Genomic DNA, 14,954 nt, shown 5'->3' on the forward strand with positions numbered 1-14,954 from the left:
TATTAACAATACGGAAGTAATGTTTATCGTTAATGGGTTGTTGGATGAATGGTTGTTGTAATTGATATTTGCTTTATTTAATTTTAGTACCATTAACTCGGGAAATGGTGCTAAAAACAGTCTGACGCTATTTTTGGCACCGTTGTATTATATCAACAGTGTTATTTGGTTGAAAATATTGATAATAAATAGTGAAAGGAGGGGCACAAAGGCACAATTGGACTTTATGTAATTATACTGTCTAAATCAAATAAACGACGTTGCAATACATATCACGGATCAAATAAACAACAATAGTACTATGTTCAGTAAAATTAAGTTTCAGTTAATTACTTATTGTAGAAATATGCTTTTTTACTATTTTTCTAAAATTTGTAATTTGTCCTTTATTACCCCATAAGAGGAGTAAAATGGGACAGCTAGGGTAAAGACAGAACTAGTGTCTTATTTTTAATTTTAAAGAGAATTTACGATATAATAGCTATAAGATTCAATTTTCGCAATATATAATTTCAAAAACAAACGACGAAAAAAATTCTTTTGTTACAAAATTTACAATGTGGCCAATTATCTCGTGGTGAAGACATGTTGTCCGACTACAAATATTTTGCCCTCTACTTTGAAATATTTTGTTAATTTTTATTTTAACTTTATTTGTTTTTTAGATATTGCTGATGGATTTATAAATGACGTCCAATTTATATGCTCTTATATTTTGTCTATAAAATGCAATGCAACTTGAAAAGTAAATAAATAAGACTTGATCAAGTGGAGTTAGAATGAAGGAACTTATATCATACTCAAAAACTAATCATTTCTTCACAAGCAAAATGTTTTTTGAATAATTTGAATCGGAACCTCCGTTCTCTCAAAAACTGAATTACAATTTTTTGCACTTTTTGCCTCGTATCTTTGAAACGGCTGGACCTGTCTTTGCCAAAAACTAAACAGCACGTCTCCCCATAAATACTAATAGAATGTTTTTTGAATGATTGAAATCGGTTGGGAGCACGGCTCTTGACAGCGTAGATGAAATATTGTATCCGAATATACATACATACATACTACATACACATTATACACATATATATGTACATCCATTTTTTCTAAGGTTTGCCAAATTTTCAGTAACCTTTGAAACGTAAAAGTATGCAAAAATTTTCATTCTTAATTACTATTATTATTACTTGCTATTACTATAACTTGCCCTTATGGGAAGTTAAAAAATAATATTTATAATATTATGATTCATCGATAATGTAAAATTTTGAAAGATATCATTTCTCAAAAATATATGAAATTTATATCATTCCATCTTCCACCCCTGAGCGCTATTATCCTTTTTTTGTCATAAACTGTTTTGATCATCTCGACGACGCAAGACGCAGCATATTTTGAGCCTTCATGATCATAAACATATAATATTTATAAGTGCCGATGATAGATTTATGTGAGAGATACTTGGTTTGTTTATAATTCATGCCCATAATTGTAGAAACGAATAATTTTAAGTGGCTCTTTTATACATAATGAGCGCCGATATTTAAAGAATTGTGTTAAGATCGTTGAGATACAATTTATGTCACAAATCGGTATCAATATAATAAGTTATGGATTTTTGTGATATTTTCCGCAATACTTATTATATTACAAGTTTAACTGTCTTAGGGGGTTTAAGGGCCTTAAGGATTTTTAGATCCCCCTGAGTGATACGTGGTGATATTTAATCCTTTCCACTCGCGAATTGCGAGATTTACATGAATTTTGCCACCGGAGCGGCAACATCCGAGTGGAAAGGGTTAAAATTACTCTCCTTCCCCACCTAACATCACGTATATTTTTAGTATCTAGAAAAAAACTCAATTTTTTAAAATAATTTTTTTTGAAACATTTTGGATTTTTTTTAAATTGAAGTAAAAATAAATATACGTAATTACTTAGTAGACCCTCTCCTCCCCTTCATAATTTTTTGTTCAAACTCCTCTCCTCCTTTAAGGCCCACGTGATTAGTGGATGCCTCCTTATTAGCTAACAAGGAGATCCTCATGATCCTCTTCTGAGATTTTGATGAAACTTCGGATGGTGATAGAGTTGATAGTCAAAGCGAACATCTTAAAATATTATAGGCCTACGATAAGTGGTTTGATAGTGTACCTTATTAATATAACTCATTAGTCAGTTCAAGAGCTTTCTTCTACTTTTTGCGTTTGGATTCATAGATATAGGGAGTGTTCATTAATCACGTGATCGATTTTGGGGGATTTTTGGACCCTCTCTTGGTGATACGGCGTGATATTTAGAATTACCCCCCTTTCCCGACCAAACATCAGGTGTATTTTTAGTTACGTAAAATTTTCCGAACGAATTTCTTGAATTTACGAAAAAAACATAAAATTTTTGAAAATTTAAGTAAAAAATATACACACGTGATAACTTACCTAACCTCTCTCTCCCCTGCGTGATTTTTCGTGATTTTTTGTCAAACCCCCCTAAAAGCCTCACGAGGTTAATGGACGCCCCCTAAGAGTATTTCGATCGGGTTTATATCCCGTCAACGTATAATTTATTTTTTATATTTTTTAATTTATTTTTATGTTTGAATAGATGAATATTGCAAAAATTTTGTAATATTTTAGTTGAATATTGCAAAAATATTTATGCGTATATTATTTGAACAAAAATCAAAAATATCAAAAATATTTGAAATTAATCTATAAGTGATTCATAATATCCTGAAGACTTTTATAATTAAAAATCTAAAAACCAATGTTAATTTATTTTCTACTTTTTTATTTTTTTTATATTATAACAGTATTTTGTATTTCTATTATTCGTCATTCGCAGTGTGGGAACCAATAGCAGCTGAATTAATATAGACAGCGCACTACGCCGACACAATCCTAACAATGTAAGGATCACAAAGCATTTCCGAGATGTTTTGTTGATATTGACTCTGGGATCGAATCGCGTTGCACGAAAAAGTTTCAGTCAGGATTCATATGCTGTTTTGACACTGTTGCATTGTTTGTGATGCATGCTTATTAAGGCACAATTTAGGATTAAAAATATGCCACACGTTATATTCGAGAATTATATAAATATTCGTTTTTTATGTATAAATATACGTGATGCATGTTACATATCGATATTTGGATAGAAAACGTATACCAATTCGTCAAAATCGAAAAACCAATTCTAATCTACATCCGCATCTGGCACCCTAAAGTGTTATAGGTACAAGCGATATATTTGGCAACTAATAAATAAATTAATAGTAGAAAACAAGTAATCTGTTCAAATTAGCATTTGGTGCGGAATTTGAAATTAATTCTAGTAATGGATTAACTAATTTGATCCTCTCGATATGGAGCAATATCGTTATCAGATTTTTTTTCAACTTTTTATCAACTAAAATATTAACATAATATACATTTTCATATCTCAGTCAGGCAGAGGTGCCTGGTATAAGAGATTATGAATTTTCAATTGAGATTATAATGCATTTCACATATTCTCGATAAAGCTCACATATAATATCACATGCAAATAGTTTTTCTGCTATATTTATTACATTTTTGTCTAATTAATTCCTTGAAAAGGAAAATGGTCAAACATTGGGTTGCCTTCTACATGACCCTAGATTAAATAATGCACGTTAAAACATTTTATAGAACACACAATTTCCCGTTTTATAGAACACATAATTTGCAGCTTTTCTTTATTAATTTAATTTTTCCATACCAATAAATTGACATAAAACACATCTTTTATATTATTTTCTACGCTTTATTACATTAATTTAGTGGGACATGATATTTTATATGATATTTTTTTAACTTTCTTTTTTTTAACTTTAGGATAAGTTATAGTAATCGTTCAAAAATCGAAAATGAAAATTTTGGCATATCTTCACGTTTTAGAGGTTTCTGAACGTTTTGGCATACTTAAAAAAAAACAATCGGGTGAGTAAATGAAAATTCTAAAATAGAAGGTATTAATTTGAGATAAATGATTAGCAAATTCTAAGAAAGTAGCCACAATTTTATAATTATTATTAGAAAAAGGTAAAATTACGTCCCATTTTGATACCAATCCCTAGAGTTTAATAAATATCATGATATTTTGATTAATATTATAATATAATATTATTGTCATAAAGGGGCGTCCATCAATCACGTGATCGATTTTTTAATGATTTTTGGACCCCCTCCCCCTTGGTGATACGTAATGATATTCAAAAACACCTCTCTCCCCACCAAACATCACCAAGTGTCTTTTTAGTTACGAGAAAATATTGTAAAATTTTTAATTTTTTTTAAATGTTTGGATTTTTTTCAAATTCAGGTAAAAATAAATACACGTGATATCTTACTATAATCATCGCTCCGTCATGTAATATTTTGTGATTTTTTGTCAACAAACCCCCCCCCCTGTCCATAAAAATTTCACGCAATTAATCGTCGTTCACTAACTATATGTATTTCGTGAAAAACAAATTTAAATTTTGTCCAAACTTTCAGTATTTTTAACATTTGTGGATTTGTTTAATATTATTTTATTAGTATCAAATATCCATATAGATAGTGAGATAGTCCGTTATCACTACTGCTTGATATCAATCTGGCCAAGGTAGAAATCGCACCCTGAATAATCCACTTTGCTAATCACTACAAACGTTTTAATCTCAAATACACATAGTGTAAATAGCAAAATTTAATAGAAGGATTCTTATCTACAAATCTATTAATTTATCTATTAAATGTATATTTCTTTATTTTGGGCATACAATACTTTTAAATTAGTAGATTAATTTTTTTTTTGTATATCAATATGTGGTGCAATATAATTTAGTAAGAAACTGAACATTAGGTTTTCTATCATTTATCTCGGTGCCAGATGAACGCCTAAAAAGCAATAAGTCTAATTATATAACTCTAACCTATGACATAATCATTAAGATGGCGTTATCAGAATAATAAAGACATACTCGACCTTCCCCACGACAAGTTACATTGGAATATTCCAATTTTTGCGGCAATCGATCATGGTCTTCTCAGAAATATTAATAATTTTGCGGTGGCTATTGAGGAGGCGTGACCATAGCCATAAAATTCGTTTGCTCAATTTTTAATGACTATTTCTGTCAAACCATTGGAATCAATAAGACCGCCAGACAGATATTGCTCATTTCTTGTTTTAATTTCAAACGTGACCTTTGAGACGCCGAAATTTCTCAAGGTAATTAAGAAGTGTCATCACGTATTCATAATTATTCCGGGTGGGTAATTTTGAGGAAAATTATGTTTTGAGAAATTGTTTCTGATTGTGTTAATTTTATTCCTGATAATTTCAGTATATGGCGTAAGCTATTTATTTCTTATTACCTGATTTTTTTTATTATTGACATTTCAGGGTAGTTTAACTTTATAACTATTCTTATATTTTCTTGACGTTTCAAGATAAAAAAATGGTAAAAATATGTATCTATGTGAACCAAAATTTGACATATTCTCGACTCTAATTTAAAAATTTTAGTAGCAATTTAATAAAACTCAATAAGGTCACCCATTTATTGGATTTGCCCTCAATTTCAACTCCAAAATCCCCAAAGTCATTTACAGTAGAGATAATAAATTATTTAAGCATACTTATTAAGTGCTTGCAATTTACATATCATAATAATGTGATATGTATTTACAAAATCGCAGTGATAAGTTTATTCACACTTCTTTATTTTTTCTATACATATATGTAAATACCTACTTCATTTTTATTTTGTTTTGTCGCATGCAACTATATATAGAATCTAATTGATAGTTCATGTTCTTATTGATGATGCATTGAGACAGTATAATGATTGATTTATTATATTTAGAACAAATAACAAAACATGATAAATATCATTAGTGTCATATTCATCTTATGCGTTGTATCCAAAATGTATCGAATTAATTTATTTAAGTAGTATTTTTACAAAAAAGTGTTTTTAAGTGTACCTACTTTTTTATTCAAATAGTAGCATTTTGCTCTTCAAGTGGATTCTGTGATGAGCAAAAACTTATGGAAGATAAAAATATGTAGGCAAACAACAAGTTAACAAGTTCTGGCACAGTAAAATGATCAGCAAGATACAAAAATTGATATTATAAATTTAAATTGGTTGCGATATCCAACATTTGATACATTTGGGTGGGTAGTCAGGTAGTTATCGTATTTATATATCGTATCGTATATACGATGAATGCTATAGCATCCACTCCATCCATTTTAAATATCCAAAATTTGATATTTTTGGGTAGTCGGATTATCATATTTGAATCCTTATATACGATGAATGCTTAAGCATCCACGTCGAGTATTGCAAGGTTCAGAAGGTACAAAAATTGACATCTGAAATTTGATTAAACACCGTTTATAAAAGTAGTCATTTTATTAAATTTGAATCGTTATATACGATGAATGCTGTAGCAGCCACGTCAAGTATTGCACTTCTAGTGACTACGGGAAAATATAAGATATTACAAAAAAAGTTTTTGAAAAAAAAAATCTGGAAAAAAAATTTGAAATATTTTTTTTCCAAAAGCAATTATTTTGTCAAAACACAAAAAGTTTTTTGAATCATTCAAAACAGATGCTTAGTACCCTCAAAAAGTGCCTTTTTTTGCACATTTAGCTCGGTATCTCCGAAACGGCTGGAGCTGTCTTTACCAAAAACTAATCAGCACATCTCTCTATCAATAGGAATCGAATGTTTTTTGAACCATTCAAATCGTTTGATCCATACATACAAACACACATCATTTTTTTATGACGCATGCCAAAATGTTCAGAAACCTTCAAAACGTGAAGAAATACAAAAAATTACAATTTCGATTTTTGGACGATTACAATAACTCACCTTACATATTCACGATTACATATTCACTTTCGCAAACGCGTTCAAAATACTAGATGAAACTTTAAAGTATATCATATAAAAAGTAAAAGCTAATTCAATATTATCTTCAGTTTTTTTCTCTTCGAGTGTGAATAATAGGTCGTTATACACAATCTGTAACAATAGACCTGATATAAATGTTTATATAGAGATACATATAGTCCGTCCAAATCCAGAAGAATCCAAATTCGACCCGGGTTATGGGCATTAAGCAGGTAAATGAATGCAGCGCTGATCTTTATTGACAAATGCTTCCGTATTTTTATTTTTGTAGCGCCACGAGGGTCTTGTGGAGGTTGCATCCCGTTTTGATCCCTTCCGGAATCCCCAAAACCCTTTTGCATAACACGTCATCTTTTTGTAATAATAAAATCCAGATACTTAAAAGCCGAAAACGAAAGCGTTTTTCATGTATTGAAACTGCCGGACGCAGCCTGAGTGGAATCGGCAATGTGCGAATTCTTTTGGCACAAGCGAAATAAAGGTTTAGATTTTCACATTGACCTAAATAGAGATTAAACAAGTATATTTCTAACTAAAAACATTTATATACGTTTCCAATTATGCAAATATCATATCTAATGAGTAAGCAGTGATTGACGAACATACTCGTCATGAATTAGCAGATTTTTTTGTAGTGACTAGTATATTCTTCATGCGTATAAAACAGCAGATTTTTTTTTAATAAAATAAAATCGATTGACTGTACTGTAGAAAATAAATAGTTGTAAGTGGCATTTTACCTCAAGGTTAGATGCGCCAATTTTGTAAAAATTGGAAATAATATAAATTAGTAAATGCCTATTTAAGTAACATTTTCAGCTGTTTATTTCAAAAATATTGTTTGCTTTTCATCAAAAATTATTTTTACTTTTATACATTTCCATGTACATTCATTGAATTTATTACGTTTTTAGTTTAATACTTATGTATTTATGTTTATATTAACAAATAAGAAAAAGTTCGTAACAACATATCAGAACTTTGTAAAAATTATTTTTTTCTTCCGATATATTACTTACTCTGTGATTGACGAATATATTCGTCAAATGAGCTCGATTTGGACGACTCAAAATTGTGCCCACTGTTCGATATGAGCGCCACGATTAACTGGTTAAATAAATGATACGTATAAACTTTTTGACATCATTTTGATTTTTTTAAATGTAGGGATGGTTTAATATTTCAACTGAAAAAAAAAACAATTTTTTAAACGAGTTCAAATTAAATTCAAATAGAGAACATAACTCCAATCTATCCTATCTTTAAAGACATCACTATTTATTTTTCTGTGACATTTTTTAGTTATTTTGAACACACTGTTATTAACTTGTCTTCTGTCATTAACTATATGTTCTGTATTAGTTAAGTTCAGTTCTTTAATTGACAATCACTATATCTAAGGATGATTAACATCTTGACTAGCTTCATATCAAGCAGTAATGATCTTTAATGTATTTTCGTGCCTTATCGTGCCTTAAGGCAAACTTTCCGTACCAATTATTCAAATCGGTGAATCGGTGTTTTCGAAATCGTCGACGAAAATTTGTATCCGCACACATACACACACGCACACACACATACATCAATTTTTTCTGAGGTATGCCAAAATGTTCAGAAACCTTTGAAACGTAAAGATATATAAAAATATCATTTTCGATTTTTTTGCGATTACTATCTTACCCTACGGGAAGTTAAAAAAGCTTTCGGGGCATTGCTGCAACATTTATTAATACACTACTATAGAAATAATATCTAGTATGATAACAACATGAAATTAATGGTCAAAACCTGCCTTATCGAAACACTAAGTTCTGATCTGACCTGATTCTGATGTTGAAATACATATAAAAAAGTTAAGTTCACTTTGGTGGTACATCATGATTAATAAAATATAATATCATATCATGGCTTTGATAATTCATCTAATATCTATCAAGCTATCAATTTAATAATTTTAGTTTTAATCTATTTCTTGATTACCACTAATATAATAAACATATACGTATAAATCTAACTTTTGAAAACAAACTTTAATAAAATAAAATTTGCATTAATCACAAACATGTATGTAATACTTTAATTATAGTTGATACAAAAATAATGGATAGTACCGCCCTAAGGCAGGTTCGTGAGCTTAGTTAAGCTCTAACTCGATTCAGGGAAGAATAGAGTGAGAGAGTATTCCCATTGCCATTAAACATCGCAGTGCCAGAAATTGACTATTTTAATATATTTTTGATCTTTATTTTCAAAGTGAATTTGGACTGGTTGGACATGTTAATACATTTCACAAATTTGATGTAAATTACTCACTTATGAATCGAATTGCTCTTTCTTAAAAATAATTTCCAATATAGTTTCCCAAATGTAAGAATCATTTTTATGAAAGGTGCATTATCCTAATCCCGCCGATGTAGTTTTTGTGATGATGCTTTCGATTCCAATGTCATCGTTAGATGAGAGCAATTCAGAATTCGCAATTGGCAATTCTGAATAAATAATTAAGAAAACCTTCCACACCGTCGGTTCCATAATAAGAGGAGCCCGCTGATCGCATTTCGGCTACGTCGTTTTCGCATGTTCGCATATTATATCTCGGATGTCGGTTCCCGAGGGCTACTGAACTATTCGGATTGCACCTTGCGCCGACCTCTAAAAGCGCACCTCTGATCAGCGCATCGCAGACCGCGAACCGAGTAAGACACGCGGGCATTTATACCCAAAATCAGGTCGGGAATAAATAATTATTTTAGTGTTGAAATTTGATTACCGAATAATTTTCTCCTTATTTATTGATGTTTATTTTGTATTTTCCTAGTACTATTAAATTTTCGAAGCAGTTTAAGTTTTCCTCAGAAAATCTAGATAGCTATTTTTTATGTTTACTCGACGCTTCAAGTCAGTCATTGCAAGTAATGGTTAATTTTTTTTGAATGATTTTGAAAACTGTTTGAGTTAATTATTAATAATCAAAACATTTATAGCTTTTATGTAAAAAACTGCCGATGCATTTATTTCTTTCTTTTCTTCTCTCGAAAACCATAATCTGATTTTAATAAATCTAGCAAAGTACTTTTTAAATATGCCAGTGGGTAGTATTTGTGTTGATTGTATTTGGGTAAGGTGGATCAAGTCGTTTAATCCTGTAACTTAACAGTTAAATTAAACAGTTATTTTCATCGTTGTCAGCTTAATATCATAAAAAATATATTTTAGATCATATAATCTAAATAAAAATGCTAGTGGTGCATGGCACCATGCCTCAAGGCTGGAACTTTCCGTACCGTAATTTAAATTTTTCAAAGGGTCAGAAATGATAAATTAGATTATTTTAGAAAAATTTTGAAACTTACAAAAACATTTGAAAAATTTAATTTTTTGAAAGCTGACTTTTTATTTTTGTACTTAGAAAATTTTAAAATTTTTTAATGTGTTTTAATTCTCATCCATGTCGGTTGATCCAGACTGTTGTAAATTTCAGCCGCTCAATAGTATTTTTTTCCAATTTTTTTTTTTCGATCTCCGAAACCGTTGGACTTGACAATGCAAAAATTTAATTAATGCTTCATTACATCAATGCAAGTGGAATGTTTTTTTAATCATTGAAATTGAATGCACACTTTGCTTCTTATCTCGAAAACGGCTCGACCAGCTTTTCCTAATAACAACGAATTTCTCCTTGTCAATAGAAATCGAATGCTTTTTGAATAACTCAAATCGGTTGACCGTTGCTCCCGAAAATGTCGTCTAAAAATTGTATCCACATACACATACATACACACACATGCATTTTTTCTAAGGTATGCCAAAATGTTCAAAAACCTCTGAAACGTAAAGATATGCAAAAAATTATGTTTTCGGTTTTTGGACGATTGCAATAACTTATCCCACGCAATGATTAAAAATAAATATATTTTGTGTTATTTTACTTTTATATTCATCTATAGACGTGAAACAAAAATTTAATTTACCATTTTCTAGTTATTCTTTATTTATTAAAATAATGTTTATTACGTAAGACGTTGATTATACTCATTTATGTGATTCGGTTTTTTATTATTTATCTAATTCAAAAATAAAATTATCATTTACTATGTCTTTGGTAATGCCTGCTTTAACAAGACCAGTCCACAAAAATATTATGGCCACACAACAAATAATAGCATTTCTTTGGTTATAAATATAATAGCATGGTTGAAAATATTTTTAATTCAATTTTAATGGTCTATTTCGTGAATGGCATGCCGATAAATTAAAAAGTAATAAAACGTAATTTATTTTGAATTAAATCATTATGAGCTTTATTTGCAGTCTGGGAATTTTTAATGCGTGGCTTTTGAATAACACTAATTTTAATTATGCATATTAATTATCTACTAATCGTCGATTAATAATTTTATTAATAAAAGTCTGATAGACTAGAGCTCATATAATTGATCGATTTTTAATTTTAATTTATTTATCTGAATCAGGATATGGATATTATAATAAATGGTATGGCTGTATTTTAAACTTTGATGATTGCAGTTTACATAATTTAATTGCAATTGGTTTTAACTTTTTGCATATTTTAATATAAATAAGTGCATATAATAATATTGGAGATCGATACACTTCTGTGCATTTGTGTGAGTACATAGAAAAGCTTTAATTATCTATAATTAATTAAAATAAGATTTTCACTCTAAAATTGGAACTGTATATCTCCATTATTATAGTGTCTTTTATGTTTCAATATCGTGTCAGTTTTATTTTATGATTATTGAAAACCGATAATTATAAAACACTATAAATCATTTTAAAGGCATAAACGCGAAGTCCTTGATATTTTTATGAATATGTAAGCAAAATCATGTTTTTGATACTTTATGTGCCGCCGCACAGTTATTTGACCTACATTATAATACCATAATGATTCCTAGAAAATTAGCAACACATAAAAAATGCGCTATTGGCCATGACGTAAGTCAAAATTCGCGATTGTTAATCATAGGTTTCGAGTGCCATTTGTGAAATTTATAGGAATCTATCTGCAATATTTAAGAAACTACGACATATTAGCAGTTTTATAAAAAAAAACTGATTTTTATAAATATTTTGTCAACTTGGTTTAATGCAACTATTCTAAAAATAAAGTACCTAAAAAGCGCTATTCAGAATGTCAATAAGGAATAAAAACAGATATTTTTACTGCAAAAAAATTAAGATAAACATGAACTTTTTTGTTTTGAACAAAGTTAACAAAGTTCATACTGATATAACTGCTACAAGATCTTGCAAGCTATAATAACATTTAAGAGCTTCACTTTTTTTTTATTATTTTACTAAAAAAAAGATTTTTTGATTAATTTAGAATCATGAAAAAAATGTGTTCTTTAGTGGACAATTTTAAAAGGATATCCCACATATTTTTATAAGTTCTTTGACAAAAAGATTAAATAATGCTTAAATAAATTTGTTTACGATATGAAATTACATTAAATTATTTCAGCCTACAGATAATTTGAGAGCTTGTTAACCTAGTATTGTCTTTTTACTGCAATTTTTTTTAAATAAATTATAAATGTTATAGGGAATAAAAAATAAAGTAGAGTAGGGCGGAGCACAAAGATCTAATTTGAGTTTCAGTAGTTATACTATCTAAATCAAATGATCTACATCAGAAAAAATAACACATATCAAACAAATAACTCTTGAACTATATGCAGTGAAATATTCAATTAATTCCTAATTATATAAATATGTTTTTTAGCTATTTTTCTAAAATTTATCACCTGTCTCTCAGTTTCCCATAGACTGGGTAAAATAAATATAATGTCTATTTTTAAATGTAAATTTTTTTAAATAATTAAACTAAATGATTTAATTTGAAATAAAAATTTCATATACACATTTTTTACAAACATTATACTGTAACCTTGATTTGGTACTTGATCAGAAGAAATATTCATCAGCAGAGATGCAATAACTATCAATTTATTCTTTGAAAAATTACTTTTTTTATCTTAATACACTTTTTTATTTTCTATTTTCTTATTGTTTATATAATTGCTCGAGTAAAAGTTCAGTTGGTCCTTTTTACACCAGCCTTACCTAATAAAAAGGCTTACCATGTATGCTTTTAGAGAGGCTCTATAAAAAACTGTTGGACATAACTTAAAAATAGCAATGCATCTTATAAAATAATTAAATAACGTATACTTAAAAATTATATTCAGGTATTGTGAACTAAACAACAGTGCTCAAAAACAAAACAACTAACTACAACAAAAATTCATTAACAAATTAATTCAATAACAAATTGGCAATGTGGTCGTTTATTTCGTGGTGACAATGTTTACCGATTTAGGACACATTATTTTGCCCTCTACTTTAAAATAGTATCGTTAAAAATGCCATATTTTGCTTGTTTTTGTGGTAATTTTGATGGACCTTTTTATCTGCGAATCATTAAACCCTGATCTACCCTGAAAAAAAAAATTAATTTACCATTAACATTTTACAACTAATATTAAAAATACAAATATAAATTATATAACACAAAACATGAACTAAATAATAGTGATATAAAACAAAAAGACCCACAACAACAAAAATACTTTGATTAATAAATTAACAATGTGACCGTTTATCTTGTGATGACAATGTTTCCCGATTTAGACTACATCATTTAGCCCTCTACTTTAAAATATTATCGTTGAAAATGCCATACTTTAGTTGTTTTTCAGACAATGGTGATGGACCTATTTATCCGTGCACTATTACAAATAAATTGAGTCACCCTAAAAAAAAATGTAGAGTAATTTAACCTATCATTAACGTTTTACAATAATTAATATTAAATATGTGAGCATATACTATATAAAATAAAAGGTCAAATATTCATAAATGAAGGAGAAAATGTGTATTAAATATTTAAATTTTAATAAAAAGTGATAACTTAACCCTTTCCACTAGCGAATTGCGAGATTTATATGAAATTTATCGCCGGAGCGGCGGCATCCGAGTCGAAAGGGTTAAAATATGAAAATAAAAGTTAATGAAATTTCAATATGTAAATTTATATTCTTTGATATTTATCACATATTTATTTCTTATTCCTTATTGTAAAGCCCATAATTTCCGATTATTTGTTGAATATTCATAATGAGAACTTCTCTCAGGATTCGGCATATGCATATGAGTTCGCATTATATAAACCCAATATGCATAAAAGAAAACTGTTCAATAGGTTTTTCTGATTAAAATGACTCGTTCTCCCATCAAACAAATACATTATTATATTCATAAATGTCAAATAGAAAGTCACCTTAGCCTGTTACATACATTGTACATGTGCAATTCAAGTCTAAGGCATGTGTGGTGCTCTAATTTATATAAAATAACGTGTATAATTTCTGACACAGCACGTATTAAATCCGGGCGGGTCGCTTGCATTGCATGTAAATAAGTGAAAGGGTTTTCGATTTGCAACAAGTATTTATTATTTAATATGCCAATAGAATTACTCACATAATTCAATTTGATTTCTCTATATCGGCGGGCCTACGGCGAAAATCAGTTGGAGACCTTTAACGTTCGTTCCGACACGATTGTAGGGTGTCTTGGGTAGAGCGACAGCTGGTGAATATGTTAAATTTATCCAAAAATTTTAATCGATAGTTTTTTTAAAAGATTTTATATACACAAATTCAGCAAAGTCACTTAGATTTTTTTAAAATTTTAATCACTGTTTTTTTTATATTCAAGCAGGGTGGCTCATTAAATTAAGACCAACTCATTGAATTCTTATGAAACTGTTAAAATATAAATTCACCAGTTAACTGTGGCGCAAACATTAAACAGTGGCGAACACAATGGAATCAAACTTATGACGAGTATATTCGTCAATGACAGAGTAAGTGCGCTAGAAGATATAAGATAAAAATATGGGCTTTTTTACAAATTGAAAAATGTTATTACTAAATTTTACTTTATTGTTATTTAAGCATTTATTACATACGTATTAAATTGA

This window comes from Ctenocephalides felis, unplaced genomic scaffold (assembly GCF_003426905.1).
Source record: "Ctenocephalides felis isolate EL2017-DRISC unplaced genomic scaffold, ASM342690v1 CF-g0.4_SCAFFOLD_01170, whole genome shotgun sequence".
Classification (NCBI taxonomy): Eukaryota; Metazoa; Arthropoda; class Insecta; order Siphonaptera; family Pulicidae; genus Ctenocephalides; species Ctenocephalides felis.